Below are 22,302 nucleotides of genomic sequence, written 5' to 3' on the forward strand. Positions count from 1 at the left end.
GTGACATGCAGAGCAACAAGAGAGATCCAGTGTATGTTTCCATGGTTATGCAACTGCAAACTACCTACAGCGTTAATCTCAAAAGCAAAAGCACATCAGACTTGTCTCATCTTTTATTCTACCAATTTTCTGGGACTGGGACACCGGAGCAGCAGTACAAGCAGTAAGGCTCAGACTCGATAGCAGCTGCGTTAACTCTCTCGTGATGACATCCAACTTGCGTCTGAAATCGACCACAACCCCACTCAAACTGATTGTCCATCCTTCAGTAGAGGTCACCCAAACTGCCAGCGTCAGCTTTTACTTGTTCATTTGAAAAGACCATCATCTGTTGGACATCTTTTATGCCACACAAAAGAACTCAGGTGGCCTTTTCCAAGGGAAAAGGGGAATTTATATAACAAAGATGTAATTCAATAGAAACAGTATGACAAACAAGTTTACATGTTATCACAAAAATGCAAAAACACACCCTGCAGGAGTTCAACAAAAAAAACTATCAAAAAGCAAAAATGGGGAGAGCTAACAGAGGGTAGGAGGACGTTAGGAGAAGGGCCCTGTGGGCGGTGCCACTAAACACACACACAAACCCTAATCTTCCCCTACACCTCGACCCTAAACTACCTTAACCAGTGAAAACAAAACAGGTCATTAGTCGGTTGTCTGGGCTAAGAAAAAAACACAAAAGAAGTCTCAAAAACTTCAGACACGGCGTCAAAAAATCCCCAAAAGAACAAGCGTTCTCTCTCTCTCTCTCACACACACACACACACACTCTCACTCTCACACTCTCTCTCTCTCTCTCTCTCACACACACACACACACACACACACACACACACACACACACTGTCACACACACACACACACACACTCTCTCTCTCTCTCTCTCACACACACACACACACACACACACACACACACACACACACACACACACACACACACACACACACACACACACACACACACACACACACACACACACAGGGAACAAAGCAATATATAAATATTTAGGGGCAGGACTGGAGGACTGATTGGATGATTGGCGACAGGTGTCCGGGATGATTGCTGGCTGGATAGGTGAGGTCATGTATGAAGGGCTGGAGAAAAGGGAAAAATGGCACGACTGGACACCTGAGGGAGACAAACATGATCAAACCCTAAACATAAAGGTAGCAGCCGCTCAGGCCGGAGACAGCAGGCCTGTCTTCATAAAGCCAAATGTATAGACATCTTCTATGTTCTCCACGCACGGGGCACCAGGCAAGTGACCCCCCCCCCCCACTTGCCCCGGGCGTTGATCGCATACCTGGCATGCCGGATCCCGTCTGGGCAGGAAGGAAGGATCCCCCACTCCTTTGCTCTTTGTTGAAATGATCTTATCAATTCCATAGTTGATACTTTGGCTTGTTTCGAAAAAAAAAATCAAGTCAAGAAATTGCTCCAGTCAAATAGACGAGAAAAAGTGCAGCAGCAAGCAGATACAATAGGAAGGGAGAAGTAAAGTAGGGAGAGATAAAAAAAAAAAGCATCCAAATCATCCAATAGCCAAGCAAAAACCAAGAATGATGCTTGGTGTTTTCAATGGTGTGAGCATGTATTTAGGGCTGGAGGAACCATCCACTTATCATGTCATTAGCCTAGAAAAGACAGTTTTTTGTTTTCTGTTTATTTTTGGCACTTTGTTGGCTTATTTTTTGACAAAGGTAAAAATTTGCATTTTCTGTATCCCCATGATCCGACCTTAACTACTCTCACACACAAACTTTCTCACTCTCGACATTTTGTTTCTTTTCAACAGTTATGCTGCCTTTGCTATGTTTGACTGAACATTGATACACATTTCACTCCAGTAGACACAAAGTATCTCGCCACGTTACATCCGTGGTTCTGATAGAAATTGTGCAGTGGCCAGTCTGGGAAAAAGAAAGGGAACACACTGGGGGCCAATTTCTGTTGTGTCTTTAAATGTGCAAATGGATTTGTGTCGGCCAGTGTCTGTTTGGTCTCTCTCCAAACTAAAATATTGGATCATTTGGACTGTGCATACGCCAGGAAAACAGATATATGTGTGAGATCTAAATCTATTGGAATTTGCTGCCAGATTTGTCAGAAGATTCTATACTTTGATATGAAAATTTAGAAGCTGAAAACCACATCACCGGACTTTCAGAATCATCCAATGATTCCAGAAGTCTCCTCATCAGAGCTTTTTATCCCGTTCACTGAAGTGACTCATTGTCGATGAGTAGGATGCATCTGTACCGCAGACCAACCTGTCTTGGAAAATGTCCACTGTCTGCCGTCTGCTTTCAAGCCTGCATCAATCTACATTTTGTGAAGCAGTGATTCTAAATCACAAACTGATCAGTATTTGGCAAGCAGCGAGTTTGAATTTCACTAAAAGCTTGCTTCACAATAATGAGTCCACAAGTAGTGTGTGCATGAATGCGTGCATGACTGTGTGTACGAGTTTGTTTCCTACGGAAAATCTGAGTGTCTGCTGCATACATGCCTCATTGAACCTCAAATGATGGATGTGGTTTTATGGTTAATGCTAGTTGAGTAAGTACAGCCCACTGAAATGATGAAAACACAGCTGTGTGTGTGTGTGTGTGTGTGTGTGTGTGTGTGTGTGGAGAGCTGAAAGCGCACGGACATGTTTTACAAGTCAGGAGTCACACGGCATTTACATTTATGTTTCATTTCTTTTCTTTTTTTTACAGCTAAAAAGCACAGAGTGCAGAGTGATGAAGCGTCAGTCAGAGTCCTGCTGATTTTCTTATGTAATTTGAACAATTTGATTGTCGTCATTTTGCAGGAAGGAAGCCTGATTCCAGGTCATGAAGGTAATTGTGCTGTGCTGCGGAACAGAACACATTCATGTCATCTTGTTTTCTCTTTTGACTGTGTGCTCTCATTCAGTAGGAAACAAAAAATTACGCCCTGTCTTCTGGGTCCCCGTTCAATTCAAGCATGCAATTTCTCGTCATATCATTTATTTAAAAAAAGAGAAAAAAAAATGCAGGAGATTGAGTGTCAGGCAATCCAACTATAATCGCCAACTGAAGTGAATGCACAAGTAGCCCTGCAGCTTCAAGGATGCATTTTCACTGTATTGTTCATCCATCCACATCTCGTGCCCGTGGACTGGCTTCGGTTCGACTTCTGGGATCCGTGGTTCTTGTGCTGGACCGTCCAACGGACTGTACTCAACATAGTCCTAGGCTTTACTTCTTATTGTCTCATGCGAGCTGTTGCCAAAGCTGTCCGTCCCTGGGAGAGGGATCCCTCCATACTGTGGTTCTCCCCAAGATTTCTTCTTTTCCCACTGGGTTTTTGGAGTTTTTTCTCGCCGGATGTGAGGCTCTAAGGTGGTGGTTACTTCGTTTTGTCTCGTTACTGTGAATTTGACATATTAATATTATGCTTATTCACTGTTTTTATTTTTACCAACCAATGTAACATCTTGAAGCCCTCTGAGGCAACTGTTGTTGTGATACTGGGCTATACAAAAATAAATTGATTGATTGATTGATTGAGCTCACAAAACGGGGGAAAAAAAGAAAGAAGAGAAAACAGAATGTGTTATGGTGTGGTTTGGCTTTCTTTCCTGACATTTTTCCAATATTCACATCAAATACGAACACAATCATGCTTGAGAACTTTTGTATTGTGGAATATAGAACACCTTTGTTTGATAACAGTGTTTACTTGTAGATTTTTTTTTAAAATGATATTGTAAAGGAGCATTCCAACATAGTGTGGAAACATTTGATTTTGGTTTGACAAATTTCCAAGGGTCTGCTTCAAGGACATCAGTTTTAACTATTACTCCATCCTACATTTAGCTTGGTTTGCAGTCCTTGGGCGATCCTGAGGTCTTATTTTTTATCAAATCTTACCATTGTTGAGTCCAGGACTTTTTGGGTTCAACACTGACATCTTAATGGCAACATCGACACTGAGTAAAAACTGGACTAATTTGTTGCAAGATAGGATTTTAAATAAAAAATGTTGTCCATGAGTTATGTTTTTTGCTGGCTCAAATAAACATGAAAGCTCGGAGTTAACAACTTGTCAAGATAGCTCAGCTAGCTATTTCTTCAAAAAAGTGATAAAGAATAAATTGAGAACAAGAAAAAAACAAATACATGCAGATGATTACATATCATCTGACATGTATCTAGCCTGATTACATATCATCATATCATCTAACAGTTGACCAGTGTTATCTGACAGATGTCTTTTCTTCACACTGCTTTAAATACAAAGACATTCTCGGCTTCCAGCCAGCAGTCACCGTTAATAATTCTGCACATACTAGGAGAGTCACACTCTCTCCCCTCACTTTAAAGCACATACCTCCTGGAGCTTCTTAACATAAGGCAGACTTCTTCAGTGGCACAAAAGCCAACTGACTGAGGTTTACTTCCAACGGCAAAATAGTTACAACATTATACTCAAACAGGATCATGTACATTTTTTCTTCTGTCAGTCAGCCATTGGACTTGCTTGTTTTGCATGACATTATTATCATACCTACAAGAAAGAGCACATGAGATATATAGGTACGGTGGGTGGATTTGGATGGGTGGGCAGTGCTTAATTCGACTTGTTGACCAAGTGCTCGTTTGCTATTTGCTTGAACTGATGATGATGATGATGATGATGATGACAATAATGAACATCAGTGTGCATTTTTCGTGCCCCTCCCCTTTTACACCCACAAAGTTAGGGTGACCAACTGTCCTCTTTTACCCAGACATGTCCACTTTTTACGTCCTGTCCAGGGCGTCCGGGCGGGTTTTTGAAATTCAAGGAAATGTCCGGGGTTCACTGTTTCTCATAGCACGAGAACATAAATTGACCAGCGCTTTGCGCACAACACTAGGATACTTTGTTGCGCGACGTAATTACCGAGAGGCTGCGTTGTGAGCCGATCTGCGCCGCGCGCTTGCATACAGACGGAGCGGAGAAGGCGGTGCTGTTCAGACAGTGGAGCACTTCTTCTTCTTGTGTTGTTTAACGGCGGATGGCACCATTTCAACAGGCGCATTACCGCCTCCTATCGCTATAGAGTGGGATCAGAGAACAATCTAAATTCTATTTATTAACCCCTCTATTTATTATAATACAGGTATGAGATCAACGCATTCTGACTGTTTACAACACTATTTATGAAGAACTGATGAATTCCTTCTCTACTTAATTTGACAGTGGAGCACGGAAAATGCCTAAGCTTAAGAGCACCTTCTCAGATGAACTGCAAAAAAAATTTCCAACATACCGAGATGAAAAATAGAATGTAGAAGAAAAGCAGGATGAAGAAAACAAAGATTAAAAGTATATATCCTTTTTGTTTGTTAAGTTAGAATTTTAGTGAGACTCTCTCATTCTTCTGTCTTATTACAGTTATTAAGAAATATATTGTTGAAGCTGGATTTTCTAACAGAAGAGTTCATATTTAGAACATTAATATTTGTAAATAGTCTAAGAGAGCTATTATTTTGTTACAAGTTTTTACATTGCATTTTATTTTGTTAAAGAAGTTAATTTAGCATCATTGAAGCATAATAAAGCATGTTCATCAACCTCCGAGAGGCCTATCTGAATTTGTGTATCGAGCGCCACCCAACCCCCACCCCCACCCCCACCACCACCACCACCACCCCACCCCCCAACACCCGCAGGGTCTCTTTTTAGAAATTCCAAAATTTGGTCGCCCTATCCCATGAATCTGAGAAGCAGAGCTGTGAGGTGGTGCAGCTTCTGCTGCTGCTTCTCGGTCCTGAAGTACAGTAGTCCACTCCAGAGACAAGAGACTTTTTCTTTTCTTTTCTTTTTTTTTTTTTTTTTTTTTTGTTGAGTTCTTTGAGCTGCTAATGACCACTTTTTATGGGTGAGAGGATCCTCAAACTTCTGACTCGTATACTCTCATCCAGCCCTGACTTTTTTCTCTCATCCCCCTTTCTTGGTTTACCAGTCAATGAATGTCTGTCTGTAAGTATATATTGCATTTGTTTGTTGGATTTGGTCGGCATAACCACAGTTCTTCTACCCTGCATGTATTATTCATTCTTTAGTACTTGCATTATTGCAATAACACATCAACAAACTAACCTGTCTCACGATGGTCTAACCCCAGCTCGCGTTCCCTATTAGTGGGTGAACAATCCAACGCTTGATGAATTCTGCTTCATAATGATCGGAAGAGCTGACACTGAAGGTTAAAAAAACAACGTTGCTATGAAAGCTTGGCTTGCACACTGAAGCCAGTCAATTTGAACATGTAATTGTGTACACAGTGCTGTTTGAGCTGTCAGCACAGTGCGGGTCAGTCTGACTATTCACTAATTAGGGTAAAATGAAAGCATAAATGTAAACTGAACTGATGAGTTACACTGAGCCAGTGTCGTTTAAACATGAGATTGAGTTTGGTCACATCTGATTTAGTGATGAATGTGAGCGTCATGCAGCACAGTCTTCACCATGTTTGTGTTTCCAGCATTTTCCACATGCATGGATCATCCAGCTGCATAATTACAACACGCTCGAAGGTGGAAACAGTGAATGATGACTAGCCTCCATACCTCACCATAAATATTTATGAGATGCATTTTTTATAATTTGATTTTTTTTCACAACAGAACATTGTTTGGAGCAAAGAACAACACAGAGTGAAATGTGTCTACAAGCAGAGGGATGAGAATGATTTGGATTTATTCCTCATGTCTGTTTCGAGATGGAAGAAACTCACTTTGGATGCAAGGATGTGTGACTTGAAACAACACTTTGATTTGATGGATGGTTATCATCCCACGCTTTCATGAAGATCTTTAATTCATCCTCATCTGATCTGTTGTTGATAATATGATATGCGTCACTTGAAAGTCTCTGCTTTTTTATCACATTTTGTTTAAGTTAAGGCTGCAATGATCTTTGAAGAGTTTCCTCATCAGAAAAAGAGAAAGGAGAAATAAATAAGAGGAAACATTTCTGACACTGAAGTTGAATATATGGTACGATGTACATGAATTACATTTTTTTCCACTCACTGATCTAACAATCATCAGATAAGAGGGAAGCTGTTTAATTACACACTTTCACATGAAAATGAGTATTATTTTTTTATTTTCAGACACATTTTAGACAACTCTGATCTCTCTTCAACCCCTAATGTGTTGAAGTTTGCAAATAAATTGGAAGTGAGGAGCACAACTTCCACACAAGGTTTGGAATAAAAGAAGTTGGTTTTATTGTCTACAATCTAGAAACAGGGCAGACGAGCTGAGCTTCGGTATAAAAATTGACTTTTAATCAGGCGAAAGTACAGATGGAGGATGAGGGGAAAAAAAGAAGAAACAGCCAAGTATACATAAACATGAAGGACCAAATTAAATCAAAGAACGGCTGGTAAGCTTGACACAAGTAACAAGATGAACTGGCACGAACGCAGTCAGAAGTCAGGGATGTATTTACATAAAAGGGACACAGGTGAAACACATTCGAGCCAGGTTTCTGTGATTAGCACACAAAGAAAGATACGAGGGCACGAAGCCAAAACACCTGAAATGAGAAAAGATGTTTGGTGTAAAATCAAACGGGAAGGCAGAGAAATGAAAGACTGGTGGATTGTTAGTGGTGCCTCCGTCCATGTGGATGGATGGATGAAAGATAGCTCATGTCCAAAACATACACTGAATGAAATGTAGCAAAATATGTTTGGGTAAAACACAGTTTTTCCCAAAGTTGAGCAGAGAACTTGTGTGAAAGCTGCATCACTATTCAGACTAGGAACTCCCACATACTAGGGATCTTTGATTCTGCTGGCGTGATGGTGACAGACAGAAGTGGAGTCATTTCATAACAAAGAACATGCTTAAACAATTTTATCAGTGGCTCTGTGGTGACTCAGAAACAGCTGGACCTTCACTGAACACTGTATAAAACGCATCAGCTGACACTAATTATTTGGAAAATACTAACGGATGTGAGATTAATGACAGACAAGATAAAGGTCCTATGCTTCCCTTTTCTCTAGCCTGCCAACTTTGGCACTTTTCTGAATGTTGTCCGTGGAACTTTCCATAGCCACTCTCCTCGTGGTGGAGTTGGATCATAATGTTTAGATTACTTACCTTTTCAGCCACTCGATCATCGATCTCTGAAACACTGCTGATGTGCAGTATCTGAGCCTTTTGTTTTCTTCTTCCTGGGATCAACTACGTATCAGAATTTCTACATCCATTGCTGCTGCCATCTTTTGCTCCTCGTCATCCACCTCTATGGCTGGATGGTTAGCAAGCAGCTGACTGTCAGTCTGGTTGTTGAAATCCCTCAGGAGCTCAGCAGTTCGCTACTGCTTTTTCAGGTGTGTCCCAGTGGGAATAGCAGGCTTCATATCATGCTCAGCACAGATGTTCCTGTACACTGTCTTTTCTCAGTGCTTCTTATTGAGTGTTGTTCCAACTGGAATGATGCACTTGACATTGAGTCTTGAGTGAACTCGTTAGTCAGATTTTATAGAGCACGCTCAACAGAGTCATACTTGGAGTGTCATGTTGAACGTGCAGTGTTCTGGAGGAATTTCAAAGACATGTGACTCACATCTGTTCACAGCTGCTCATGTGACATTTGTGTCAAAATAAATTGCTGTTAACACTCATTATTCTCACAGGATTTCATAAAATAAAGGCAGTGATATGGTTTTCTTTCAGTGGAACACATTGTTTTGCTTTGCAGTGAGCAGACAATGAGTGGCTGTAGTCTTTATGCACTGATGAGGGGGAGGACAGGAGCGGTGATTGATAGGCAGTTCAAGGGAAATAGTGGGATTTGCTCTGGGCTGTTGGCTTCAGTCTATAGCTGTCTGTGACAACAACAACAGATTAAGAAAAATGGCCATGAGTGTGACGGTTCATTAATTTAAAGATGCACTCACGGATTGGGTTCTGTTACATTATGTACACTGTCAGAACTGAGTGTGAAATTACACGTCAAAAATGACATACAGCTTGAAGCTGGTCTTGGCGCAGTCATTCAAGGCGCAGTGGTCGACCCTTCAGAGGCAACGTTTATTCATGTTTACTCATACGTGGTATTACTAACGACAAGTAAACTACAGAGGGAAGTGCTTCACAAATCCAATTAGATCAGTTTTTTTTTTGTTTTTTTTTTGATGTGCGAGAAAAAAAAATGTTCTCCTGAACACCTGAGGGGTGGAACAGTGGTCTAGTTGCCAGCACAGTTGAATCATTGCCTCAATTATCTCAGTTAAAACCTTCTACAGTGTAAAAAACCCTCAAGTCCTGAGTCAAGTCCAAGTCAAAACAGGCATATTCCAAGTCAAGTCACAAGTCCTACACTTTGAGTTTGAGTTTCCCTTTAAGTCATTTTAACAACAAAGTGAAGACAAATTGCCATAGCTGAAGGACATTATTTTCAACAGGGGTTGCTGACCATCAACATCACATTAAAATCATCACAAAAATGCAAACTGCTCAGAGGCAGAATAAAAAACACATGTTGAACACATGTTCAGGCCTAACAGGAGTAATGATGGCATCACATGATGCAGTCTTAGTAAAACTCATATTTCAGTACAGTTCAGCAGTTAATAAATCGTGTCTACTGACTGCACGGCAGCAAAATCATAGTGAAGAAGTGTTTTTACCTTGTGCTGCAGCCTGCTGTCATAACTTTCCAAATGTGCTTTTGCATTCTTGGCTGGGCAGTTCCCACTACTAATGTGTCATGGTCAAAATAAACGACTCTCAGACCTGATTCTTCGTGGCAAATCAGAAATTAGCAATAAGATTGATTTTATGACAGAATGAATGCACAAAAATGGGCAATTATGGTGATTTTCTTAAAAACACTAAACATAAGCTGTCAAGTTTTATACGCTTAAGGTAAGAATGAAGAGTCGAAAGAGTCGGCTCTTCTCTGGGAGTTGAGCTAAAAAAGTCGACTCTCTGAAAAGAGCTCAACTTCCCATCACTGCAAGAGCCGCGAGTGTGAGTGCTGCGCCGCAACATCACCCTTTGCAAAAATGCAGAATGCAGATTCATTTTAATAAATTGAATTTATTTTAAAGCTGTCATCAAATTGCATTTAATGGGGAAACATAGCTAAATTAATTATTATTTATGAAATAAAAGTAGGAGATGTAATTTTCAATTATGGAAGTTTTTGTGACATTCGCGAGGGGTTGCTGCAGCACCCTCCGCACCCCGAGCTCCCGCAGCCATGCAAATTGCAGTTTCTCAGTTTATGAATGCTTTTAAAATCTATATTTACCTCATCTCACCTTGTGTGCGTGTGTTTGAGAGGGTGAAACGTATCAAATAATTAAAAATATTGAACAGGCTTGTTGACTTTGTTTTTTAATCCCCTATGCTGCATTGCATTTGCATAAGACCAGACTGGATAAAAGTCTGTCAGTCATTTGTGCACGAAGGGGCCATGGAATGATGCCACCATGGCTGAAAACTCGCTCCACTGGAGCACAGGATGCCGGCTCTGCCAACACTCTGGTGGCCACTGGAACAGTGCAGCAAGAGTCTTCATGTTCACTGCTCAGAATAAGAGGGCATTCTGTCCTTCAGCTATGTCAAGGTAGTGACTTAGCTGTCGTCCTGGATTGGTCCTCACATCCTTCTTCTGCCTTTATGGTATGCTACAAACAGCCCTCCTCCTTGTCTCAGCTCCTCTTGCTCTTCTTCACCAACCACAGGCACAGGTTGCTGTGTCTGTGCTGCACCTTGCACAACCGGTTCTGACAATCAGCAGAAACAAATTGGAATTACATTTGTTATTTATAGAGACATTTTCTTCTCTCTTCTCTGAAAACATGTAACCAAATAAATTGTGTTTTTGAAATATGATTTTATGATTGTTATTGATTTTTATTTTCATACTGGTAAGAGCATGACCTCATATAAATGTCTTTACTTGAGGCCCAGACATATAAAAAAGAGGTAATTTAAAGTATAAAGTACTATAAAATAAATGTGCATTTTGCCTCATTTACCGGTCCTGACGGAAAACTCCTCACAATGCAAGCACAGTAACTAGCAGATACGCTAACGCAGCATTAGATTATTAACTCAACTCGCCAAGTTTTGTGCAACTTCAAATGTCTGACGAAGTTGGAAGTCGTTGCCTCTCCATCTGATGTCTTCGTGCCACATGTTTTACACGCTACAATTCATTTTTTTGTTGACTGCCTGTCAATATTTGTACCTGAACGACACTACACTGGGCAACATTGTTAATTGAAAATGTAGTAATAGTTAGATTTTGAAAAAAACCTCAAATCTTCTTCGTTGCTTGTTGTACCACAATTTGATTGGATGCTGTGCCTGTCGCTCAAGCATTCACACACACACCACATACACACAAATGTAAGAGGGAGCGCGAGTGGTGCAGTGTTCATTTACATACTTTTTAAAAATTCTGCATTGGGTGAAAGCAGCAAGTCATTTCAAGACAAAAGTCTCAAATCCAAGTGAAGTCATTACTGGTCAGTCCAAGTCGAGTTGCAAGTCTTTTAAAAAAATTTCAAATAAAGTCAAAAATCATCAAATTCATGACTTGTGGCCCCTCTGGAGTAGTCTTAGCCATCAGTCGATGTATAAAAAAGTCTGGCAGATAATAGACTTGGATGATGTGAAGGACTATAGAGAGCGTTTTGGAGATAACAGAGAAAATGGTCAAATCCAGCTGTCAGTCAGGAGAGACGAGCTTATGATTGTTAGAAAAATGAGTGAAAGTGTGAAGTGTCACTCACAGGGTGTTTCTATTAACCTCCGTCGCCCACGGCTTCTGTACTGTCGTCTGAGACTGTTGCTGTGCAGCTTAATAAACTACTCTTTAAATTTACTGACTCCAACAATGCTGCCACACTAATTACCTCATGTCCCCAAACATTTGAACAACAGGTATATTTTATCTGATTGTTCTATTGGATTTTTCCCTTAATTCTTCCACCAACATGTCTTTTTTTTCTCCAAAATCCTCATTTTTTTTTTCTTCATGATAAACAATATGTTGCACATGTGAACACTATGTGTGATTGGAAACTCTGAAAAAGTAGTTCTAACACATCTCTCAATGGATGTGCATTAACTGGAGTCAGAGGTTTTACAGAATATTGCTGTAACTCGACAACAAGTCGAAAATCCCCTCTGAGTCCATTCACTGTTATCTCTCTCCTCTGTCACTGTTTTCCGATAAAAATCAGCCACTAAAATCTGACCACTGACCGCCACAGATCAGTGACAAGATAATTGCGTGCTTGATGGAACCAGGGGGTTGTGGGCAATCAGATAACTCCTCTAATCAAGAAGCTTACAAAGGCTGACCACCCAATTGCATGCTGGGTTATGACTCCATTATTGTCAATTAGCTTATATTAGAGTGTGTGCTGAAAAAAATGGTGTGAACAGCACAGAAGGATAAGTGACAGACAGAGCGTTAGCTTTGAACAGTGAAAAGTAAACTCAACTTTATTTCATTGGTTTTCATGGTTTGTCGTTCTCCAGTAAAACAGAGGGGGCTGCTGTTTGTGATCAAAACTCATGGATGAAGCACAGACCAGCTGTTTTGTCCTGACAGACGGTATTTATTGGAATGGCTTTTGTCACTATCTGTCAAAATTAACATAGTTGCTTCAGGAACTGACTCTGTGGGTGTGGATATCAAACTGCTGAAGCTTTTCTGGATCTTTAAAACATCAATTCTCAATGTTGGGTCAGGAGATAACTTCTTGGGGTCGCCAAATAATTTTGGAAAAGCATGAATGCACATAAATAGTTTTGAATTACATGATTTTGGACAGGGAGTTTTTTTGTTGTTGTGTCTGATCCAGTATTTGTTCGGCGAGATGGACACACATCGTGCAACAGAGATGTATCACACTGCACGCACTGACTGCAGCTCCAGGAGCTGTCAGTGTAAGACCACTGTTTGCATGAGCTATGTTTTGAGACGAAGCTGTGAAACTGTCATTTTACTTTAGATTATTTTTCACTGTAATCAGAAAAAAATGACAGATATAAACATGACATGAGGGCATAGTGACAACCTTCTCCAGCGAAATGACAACAACAAGAAAAAAAAACAAAGATTACTGTTAGTGTGTTCATTTTCCTCTGACTCCATGGCTTCAAACTTCAGTTTTCATAAACAGCCAGTTTGCTCTCTCAAATCTCCATGGTGACAGCTGATAGCACACACAAAATCTTCCCTTAAAGGGGATGATCCACACCACTTTTGCACATGCAGCTTCAGTAGATCACTGGCCACACACCCATTAATAGCATGGGGTCACAGAAAGTGCATGTCAATTTGGGGTCGCGAATCAGATTTTTATCGGGTATTATGTAGACTTTACAGTAGTATTCAGATCAGTTCAACTATTGTGTTCATTGTTTCATTTGGATCTCAAAAGACAATACATATCTTTTCTAAACTATTTCATGAGTCATTTGTCTGAGTGTTTTTGATGAATTTTTGTCTCTATAATGAGGTGTTTTCTGAAATGTTATAATGTATTATTAGCAAATAAGTGTCATGAAATGACATTGTACAAGCAGTGATGTAGTGTAACACTAATTCTAGATCCAACAGTCACAGTACAGTTGCTTTACAGCTAATGATGGAATCATCACTCTTGCATAAGTCCCAAAAAATATGAGCATAGTGGATAAAAAAAATGAAATTAAACTTGTTTTCCATGAACACACAGATACAAAGGTAGCAAACACTCTACAACTGCTCAGGGTGGAGATAAAAAGACAAAAATGAACTGTTTATTCATTTCTTTGAGCACAAGGACAAGGCAGGAAAGAATGCAACAATGAAGTACAACGTATCCCCAACAATTAAGTTTTTTTTCTCGAGATGACCTTGTTCTTGTGAAGAGCTCCGTGTTTTTGGTGTAGTGCCACCTTTACTGCTGGGTTCATTTTTTTTTCTTTTCTATTGTCAGAAAGAGTAAAATGAAAGTGCAATATTTGTCCACTTCAAAATAAGAGGAATTTCTACAATTTGACAGGTGGAAATATGGTAATTGTTCTCCTACGTTGTGTGTATGTGTATGTTTGTACAGTGGTATGAAAAAGTATCTGAACCTTTTGGAATTTCTCACATTTCTGCTTAAAATCACCATCCAATGTGATCTGATCTTTGTCAAAATCACACAGATGGAAAAAAAACAGTGTCTGCTTTAACTAAAACCACCCAGACATTTATAGGTTTTCATATTTTAATGAGGATAGCATGCAAACAATGACAGAAGGGGGAGGAATAAGTAACTGAACCATCACATTTAATATTTTGTGCCCCCCCCCCCCCCCCCCCCCCCCCCCCCCCCCCACCCTTTGGCAGCAAGAACTTCAACCAGATGCTTCCTGTAGCTGCAGACCAGTCTGGCATATCGATCAGGACTAATCTTGGCCCATTCTTCTTTACAAAACTGCTGCAGTTCAGTCAGATTCCTGGTATGTCTGGCATGAATCGCTGTCTTGAGGTCATGCCACAGCATCTCAATGGGGTTCAAGTCTGGACTTTGACTTGGCCACTCCAGAAAGTGTATTTTGTTCTTCTGAAACCATTCTGAAGTTGATTTACTTCTGTTTTGGATCATTGTCTTGTTGGCATCCATCCTCTTTTTAGCTTCAACTGTCTGACAGACAGCCTCAGGTTTTCCTACAAAACAGCCCCAGTAGGGTAAAACTAACCTGTCTCATGATGGTCTTAAACACTGCTTAAAGAGCAATGACTTTCTCTATAAATCTGAACAATATTTCACAGGTCCAAACTGCTCCATGGTAATGACCCACTCATCCAAGGTTTTAGAAAAGTCTCCCTTATCTTCATCTAATCCCAATCATATTTTTTCCGTATTTTTCCGTATTTTTTCCCTACTTTCACATCACTTACATCAGCTCTGCAGATACAGTGGACTACACTGAGTTGTGGCAATTACCCAAGGTGTGGGAGTTTGTAAATGCACATAATCAGTGGAACTAGTCAGCAGCACAGCCTAATATACCATTTTCCATTTCTTAGAGAAATGGAAAACTGTATATTTATAATGAACAGGACTTGTGGGTCTGGCTCCTTTCTAACTGTCCATAAAAAATGAATTTTTGGGGTCGACAGCTAAACATGTGGGCCATGATCCCATTTGTCATGCAGATGGACAGATGAAGGCACCGGATCAGGCTGATCATTCTCACTGTGTACATTCAGTAGATAAAGACACTGGACACAGCAAAGCTTCTCCTGTGCTGGAAAGGCGGCATGTTTACGCTGTCATTAGTATGACAGAGATTCAGCAACGCGCTGTCACAGTGGAAACCACATTATAATCTCACACAATTTCAGTGCCAAAGAACTGCAGATCACCTGAAACTCTTTTTTTTTTCTCTTGTGTGCCGTATGAAAGATGGTAATTTGCTCTGTTGTGGTGGCAAATAATGTGAGAGTTAGCCTCCACGTGATTTTTTTTTTCCATCACTCGGTAATAAAAGATTTATTTTCTTTCCTGGACGGAAAACCTTGAAATTTTCAAGCAATAATTGACACTTGAGTGGGTGCTGTAATCACACTATAGAATGAGCACCCAGAGTGCTGAACTGTTAAACAAATCACAACAGATCCCGCTACAATATTATTATAATTATTCAAAATTATCTTTATCCTTTTAACACTATCGTAATAAAACAATCAAAACATGGCTTTTTGTGTATTTGGAAGCTGCTTCCAATTTCTAAATACTGTGAAAAAACACCTAATGACCCATAACAGTGGCCTTATTTCGAAATCACCAAACACAAGACTCTCAGGAATTGTTGAACAATCAAAGTCTTCTCTAAGCTAGCAATGACTCTTCGACAATTTGTGATTTCATTGCAAGAATAGAAACAAATCTACTTTTAAAGAAAAATAATAATAATTAGTATTATTTTCACTCAGCCTCATGCACTTTTTTTTAAATGTATTAATTATTACTTTTTTTCCACAATTGTTTGCGCTTTCATTGCAGCACTCTGCAGGACAGCATATATTTAAAACCTCTCTGTGAGCTTTTACATTTCACACACATTTTACAAAGCTCGGAATTTTTTCCTTATGTTGATTTTTTTATCAAAATAAAACAGGCCAGTTTTTGTTTGTTTCTTTGTTTCTTTGTTTCTTCTATTTATTAGTTGGACTGTTAGTAAGCTGGATTTTCCCGTCCGCGTTTTTGTAATCAGTCAGTTGCAGTCTGCACAACATAGACATTAAATCATCTGTGCATACTGAGTGGCTTGATAAAGAAGAAATGCATCCAAGAACATAATTATTGTCTTGTCACATTAAACATCTTGTCGCCCATCCCTGTTCTAGTTTTTCCACTTAAATGAAACAATGTTTAAATATTAGCTGTCAATGTCTCAGATCCTTTTTCCATTTCAGGTTGATTTATGGATTCAGGTTACATTGATGGAAGCTTTTATTTTCTTTGACTTAAATGTTTTCTTTTTTTATTGTTTTTATTTTTTTATTTCAGGTATTTTACTGAGTCCAAGCTATAGCTTGTGGTTAAAGGTCTCTTCATTTGGGTTCAGTAAATATGAAAAGACAGAACTGCCTACATTTTAATCTGTCTTTCAACACGCTCAGATCTGACTCAGACGTTGAGACAGAATGTCATGCAGATGAGATGCAGTGTAAAATTCTTTGAGGTGAAATGTCTTCTTAATTTTTGACAGGGCTTCAGAAGCAGCGAGTTTTAACTCATTCACCGAATGCCATGTGGATGATCACCATCATTAGATGAGGAAACTATGAAGTCTGCATAAAAAAACGCAAAGGAAATAATGCTCTACTGTCATCTGCTATACAGGATATTATTTTTACTTGACATAATCAATATAGGCAACAAATGCAAAGCTTTCATAACTCAAAGTTCAGAAAAACACATCAGCCATCTCTTTGGACTTGATAGAGAGATTCCATCTTGACAAGCCCCATGACCCTCGATGTCACTGTCGATTGCAGCTGTTTTATTACTTGACTACTGACACCATTTGTTAATTGTGTGTAGTTATCTCTGAACGTGTGTGAGGTGGAAATTAAGTCATTCAAGTCATCAGCACCGTTATCCGAAGCTGACAATCTGTCATCCAGCAGAAAACCCCTCTGAGCTGAAACCTGCTCCGTCTGTGACCCTCATTTCACAGTTCAGGAGAGAAAATGACTCTGTGATGTACTGGACGATGGATGAACAGGAGAAGTAATAATAAAGCCACGGCTTCTCTCTAAATGCAAATCAACAGCTTAAAGTGACACAAAGTTTAGGAGAACTGCAGTCATGCTTGTAGATTTGCATTAAGATCTGTGAACTTTGAGACAATAAATGGAAACAATAGTGGAAAACAGCAAAAACTACTAATACTAATGGGCTACTGAAAACACAACAAAGTTATAACAAAAAATTTTAAACACAGTAAGAAACATTTTTTGGTTTGACAAGGAAGACAACCACACCAATGGGCTCCATGGGAAAACACTGCATCAATGACAAAGAAGCATTAGTTTCATATAAATTTAGTCAAATTTGAGGATTTTATCATCTCGTTAGCAACACCTAACAACTGACCCCACATAAACACATATATCCATGCACCTTCTTTACTAATTAGACCACATGGCTCCTTTCAATGTGGAGGAGGAGCTTCTCAACTACATTGTCTTTCCTGGATGGCTGAACTTCTCACTCTGTCACAGCGGTGCCAGTAGTGATCAGGGCACTCGGGGCAGAAACCCCCAAGCTGGATGCATGACTCAAGGAAATACCGGGAACAATATCTGAGATCTCAGTCCAGAAACGTGCAGTGCCAGGAACAGCTAAGATTCAGAACCCTCAAGCTCCCAGGCCACTGGTAGAGGGCCTGAGCTTGCAGGACATACCAACCAGGAAGGGCGAGAAAACTTTTTTTTTTCTTTAAGCACACACACACACACACACACACACACACACACACCACCCTCTCTCTCTCTCTCTCTCTCTCTCTCTCTCTCTCTCTCTTTCTCTCTCTCTCTCTCTCTCTCTCTGTTATAAATCCTCACGTAGTGTTCATATGTTTATATGCAATATGAAGAATACATTTAGCTTGTTTTAAGAGCTTCATAGAGTTAGACAGGGTGATTGACTCACTGTAGGTCAAATTACAAAGGTTTTCCCAGAATTCATTAGGCTTGTTAATACTTCATCTGTCACATCATACCAGAGCTCTTTTGCTTTTGCAAATCTACTTGCTCGGAAATTTTTCGGGTTCTTTCCCATCTCAACCTGATCTCCACTGTTCCTACTTGCCACCATTTCATAATTACATTATAAATCTGTGAAATGGCTCCTTGGAAAAACTTTGCTATCTCCTTGTAGCTTTCTCTGGCTTTGCAGTCATAAATTACAAGAACTTCAACATCGCTGGGCAGCTGCTGAGAAAAGCTTTTGGCTGCTGATAGTCTGAGACTCAAGGAGTCTTTTGAAAGTTCAAGAATCACCTCACCTGACCTTTCTTTGCAATCATTTTTAAGAAACCATCATACTACCAAGCTAATTAAAGTTTTAGCCTTTGGATAAAGTTAGAGCTGAGAGCTTTAACTTCTTTGGCTGTAGGTGTAATTCCACTGAGGTTGGTTGTATAAGAAAAAAAGAAAAACAACCGAGAGTATGCCGTGAATTTGTCTGACTTCACAGGGTCTTATCTTCTTTTTTTTCATGTTGCATAAGAACACTATGGCATGCAATACTTGTGCAACCCTACCATCACACAGTGATTACAAGGCCTGTCTGACCTCTGAACAGTGACGGTGAGACCAAATGTTTGACAGTCTTCCTCTGTTTTCCTCAGATTGCAGTTATTTCTTGACTGAAATATTCAGGACTTATTCCCAGAAGTGTTCTTCAATTCTACTTTCTTTGTATGGCCTGTGAAACAAAAATGTCAAATATCTCTTTTAACAGGACTTTCTGAAAGTCCTGATTAAAAAAAAAAAAAAAAAAAAAAAAAAAAATGCTTGCATAAAATGCTTGCATAAAATAAATGCAAGCATTTTATTAGGTATAACTTATGCCAAATAGCTATGTTAGAGGCCATAATAGACCATTATATCTAATTAAAACACAGCCAAGACAAGGAACAAGCTTGCAGAATATGGATTTTTCCCTCTGAATAATTGTTGTTAAAATGCCCGAAGCTGCAGCTCCGTGGGGGGCCGAGCCAGACTCCACAGGCAGGCTGCTGCTGGGGTGTTCAGTGCCTGTAGTCTAAATAAGAGTTAAAAAAAAAAGAGCAAATGTGAGTGTAACACTTACAGATACGGTCTGTTGACCTTTTTTCTCCCCCATTGCATCATTACAGTCCACAAGGTTTTATTGGCAGAACATTGTACAGTAATTAAATGCATTAAAAACCACGGCATAATCCAAGACATTAAATACATCAACAAAAGAACATACAAGCTGATTCGTAAGAGAAGGTAGTTCAAAATTCAGTCTCAAGCAAAAGAAATTATTAAAGTAAGACATTAAATCAAAGGGTTGAAGAGCAGTGGATTTTTCCAAAGTTTTCTTTTGAAGCACTGATATCTCAGGAGAGCAAAAGTAATTTCTTTCACAGTAAATTTGATTAGGATGCCCCTGGTTACCTGCCATTAGAGGTTACCTAGAAACATCCCAGAAGACAGCTGAGTCAGTCAAGAACCCACTGGAGAGAGCTTTAATTTTCAAAGCCGGGATTGTTTAACATGGCTGTCACCCGCATGTGTCATCGAGATGGATGGATGGATAAATAGATGGATGGTTTTAACTTGAGTAAAGAGCTAAACTGAATGCTCATAAGATGTCAGAGACTATCTTTCACACCAGAACTCACTACGAGCGAAAAAAAAAAGAAGAAACAATTACAAATGGGGTCGAATCAGCATCACAGTGTCCTCAATTGTGCTCAGAATTTATGATCTGCTGGAAGAAAACTGTTCTGAAGCCAAACCGCCCATTCATGCTTCAATCAAGCCTAAATTATTTTTCTTGCAAGATCCTGTTTTTCTTGCTCGTTGGGAACAGTGTCTTATTGATGTTTGAACTTCCACAAATAGGTGTTGCGCTAATGCAATAGAGGCAGCAGAATATTTTTCATTTCAATTAAAGAATATTGAGACTGAATAAGTCCTCAGAAAAGTGATCACACTGCAGAAAAATATCAGGGTTCTTGTTACCTGGATAGACTGTGCCCACATACTATCTGTCAGGGGTTCTTCTGTGTTGTATATCAAATCTGCATCATTTACCCATTTTTCAGTTCATGTTTCATTTTCTATCTCGTTCACTTCTCTGTTCACTGGCTCCTCCTTTCTGCCTTTTCTCTGTGTCTGAAATAGTTTGATGTGTTTTCACCTGTGTCCCCTCTTCCCTCGTGCATTTAACTCCCTCTATCCCATAAGTCCTCACTCTTTATCAACCTGCCTCCAGAATACCGTTATTGAGCGCCTGTGCTTGGATTTTTGTTAATGAAATCTAAAAAGTGGGATTTCGTTTCTGGGATCTGTTTTTGAATTTCTCAGTAATGTCTAAAAACAGACAAAACAATTTCCCTTTAATTTTTGTTGTTTAACTTTTTTGGGATTTTTCACAACAAAAATACAAAACAAGAAAAAAAAAATTTAATTGATGATCTTTGTTACTCCTTATTCCTCCCAAGTGTGGGCATCAAAATTCTGTTTGAGGAAATATATTTTTTCTCTGTGTTGTTTTCTGTTGGATTTTCTGGGACAAAAAAAGACACCAAAACAAGAACCACATGGGGATTTTCCACCTTTATTTAAGCATATCTTAATATCTAAATACCCTCCAGAGGAATCCACATCCCAGTAGACTTGATATCATATATTTCAGCAGAGACAACTGCTGCTTGCCGTCCGGTGGGAAAAGTCTTGACTGACGTCTTCTCAGGTTTAATGATGACTTTCAAGGGAATTACTTCTTTTTTTTCCACTTGTTTTCTGTCACTGGAGAGTCTTAGTGTCACAAGATAAGGTTGCATGAGATTTAACTGTGGCTGCCCCACTCTGATTGAAAAGCATCCACATTTTCTGTCTCATTGGCAGGTAGATAATAATTCTAAGTGTTGTACAGAGCCAATGATATTTTATCAATTGTTTTTTTTATCATTTTAAAATATGACATGATATTCTGACACATTGAAAAGAATTTTTCAAAAGAGTGCTCAGAATTAAAGATAAACAAGGATACATTATAACAGTAATAAATTAATCAATATAGAGAGAAATAATTCTTGCTTTCGTTGCTGTGATGGCCACATGTGGAACACACAGTTCATGGAGCTATAGCTTGTTTTTTCTATGATAATTCTTTGCAGCATGTCCTTCCATGAGAGACTCATATGTTTCACATTTTAATAAGTTCATGAAGCATTTTAATATATGAAACTAAATTTCTGTCTTTTATGGACTTTTCCATGAAGCCCATTTCCATGAGGCATAGAGTAAACAAAACATTTCCTGTTCCTTTGAGTTGTTGATCATCACATGTCTAGGAGGTTATTGCTCTGAATAACAATAAGAATCTGGGTTTGGCTGCAGGTTTTGGCCATAGTTGTTGGCATTTATCTTCACCACTTCAGATGTGATACACTCAATAAACAAGCCAAAACTCAAAGCTCATCAGACTCCATGAAGCTTTTCAGCTTAACTCTGTGGAGGAACCGAGGGGATTGGGGCACATTTTGGTATTTTTGCTTTCACAAACTTTGCACCAGTGATATTTCTGGATGATCCCAGTCATACTTACTTCACAGGACTGCTCTGAGACACTGCACTTTGTTTCAAAACTCATTACAGTCCACTATAAAGCAGCTGGTGTGAAAGCATTTGAGGGTTACTGTGTATTTGAGTAAAAAGACACAATTTGTGCTTTCAAACCAAGCATTCATGGACAGATCTTAAAGTGTGGGAGGCACAATGTAATATGACCAAACACGTGTTTCTAATCTTGAACTGTTATCCCTGTCTGGGAGTAAAAACACATTCTGCAATTACCTTTTGAGTTCCAACTCCCTCTGAAGCATAAAGATGCACACTTCCTAATGATATCAAAAGTGAGATATATCTCACTGTTTTTGAGCCTCTTTTTCTCATTAATGTTCACACAGACGTTGGATTTACAGTGTTGGGCAAATCACATGTTATGTGTCAAGGAGCAGACTGAAGATGTGGCAAC

At 39.4% G+C, this 22,302-nt stretch overlaps 1 long non-coding RNA gene across 1 annotated transcript; it reads right to left on the bottom strand.

The window, feature by feature from the left end:
* Positions 1-6,103: 6,103 nt before the first annotated feature.
* LOC115401011 (uncharacterized) lies at positions 6,104-22,092 on the bottom strand. Its single transcript, XR_003932850.1, has 3 exons — positions 22,081-22,092; positions 10,692-10,695; positions 6,104-6,271 (listed from the first exon to the last, which is right to left on the bottom strand). It is a non-coding gene; the product is annotated as an uncharacterized LOC115401011 (long non-coding RNA).
* Positions 22,093-22,302: the final 210 nt, after the last annotated feature.

The sequence above is a fragment of the Salarias fasciatus genome, chromosome 14 (genome assembly GCF_902148845.1).
Source record: "Salarias fasciatus chromosome 14, fSalaFa1.1, whole genome shotgun sequence".
Classification (NCBI taxonomy): domain Eukaryota; kingdom Metazoa; phylum Chordata; class Actinopteri; order Blenniiformes; family Blenniidae; genus Salarias; species Salarias fasciatus.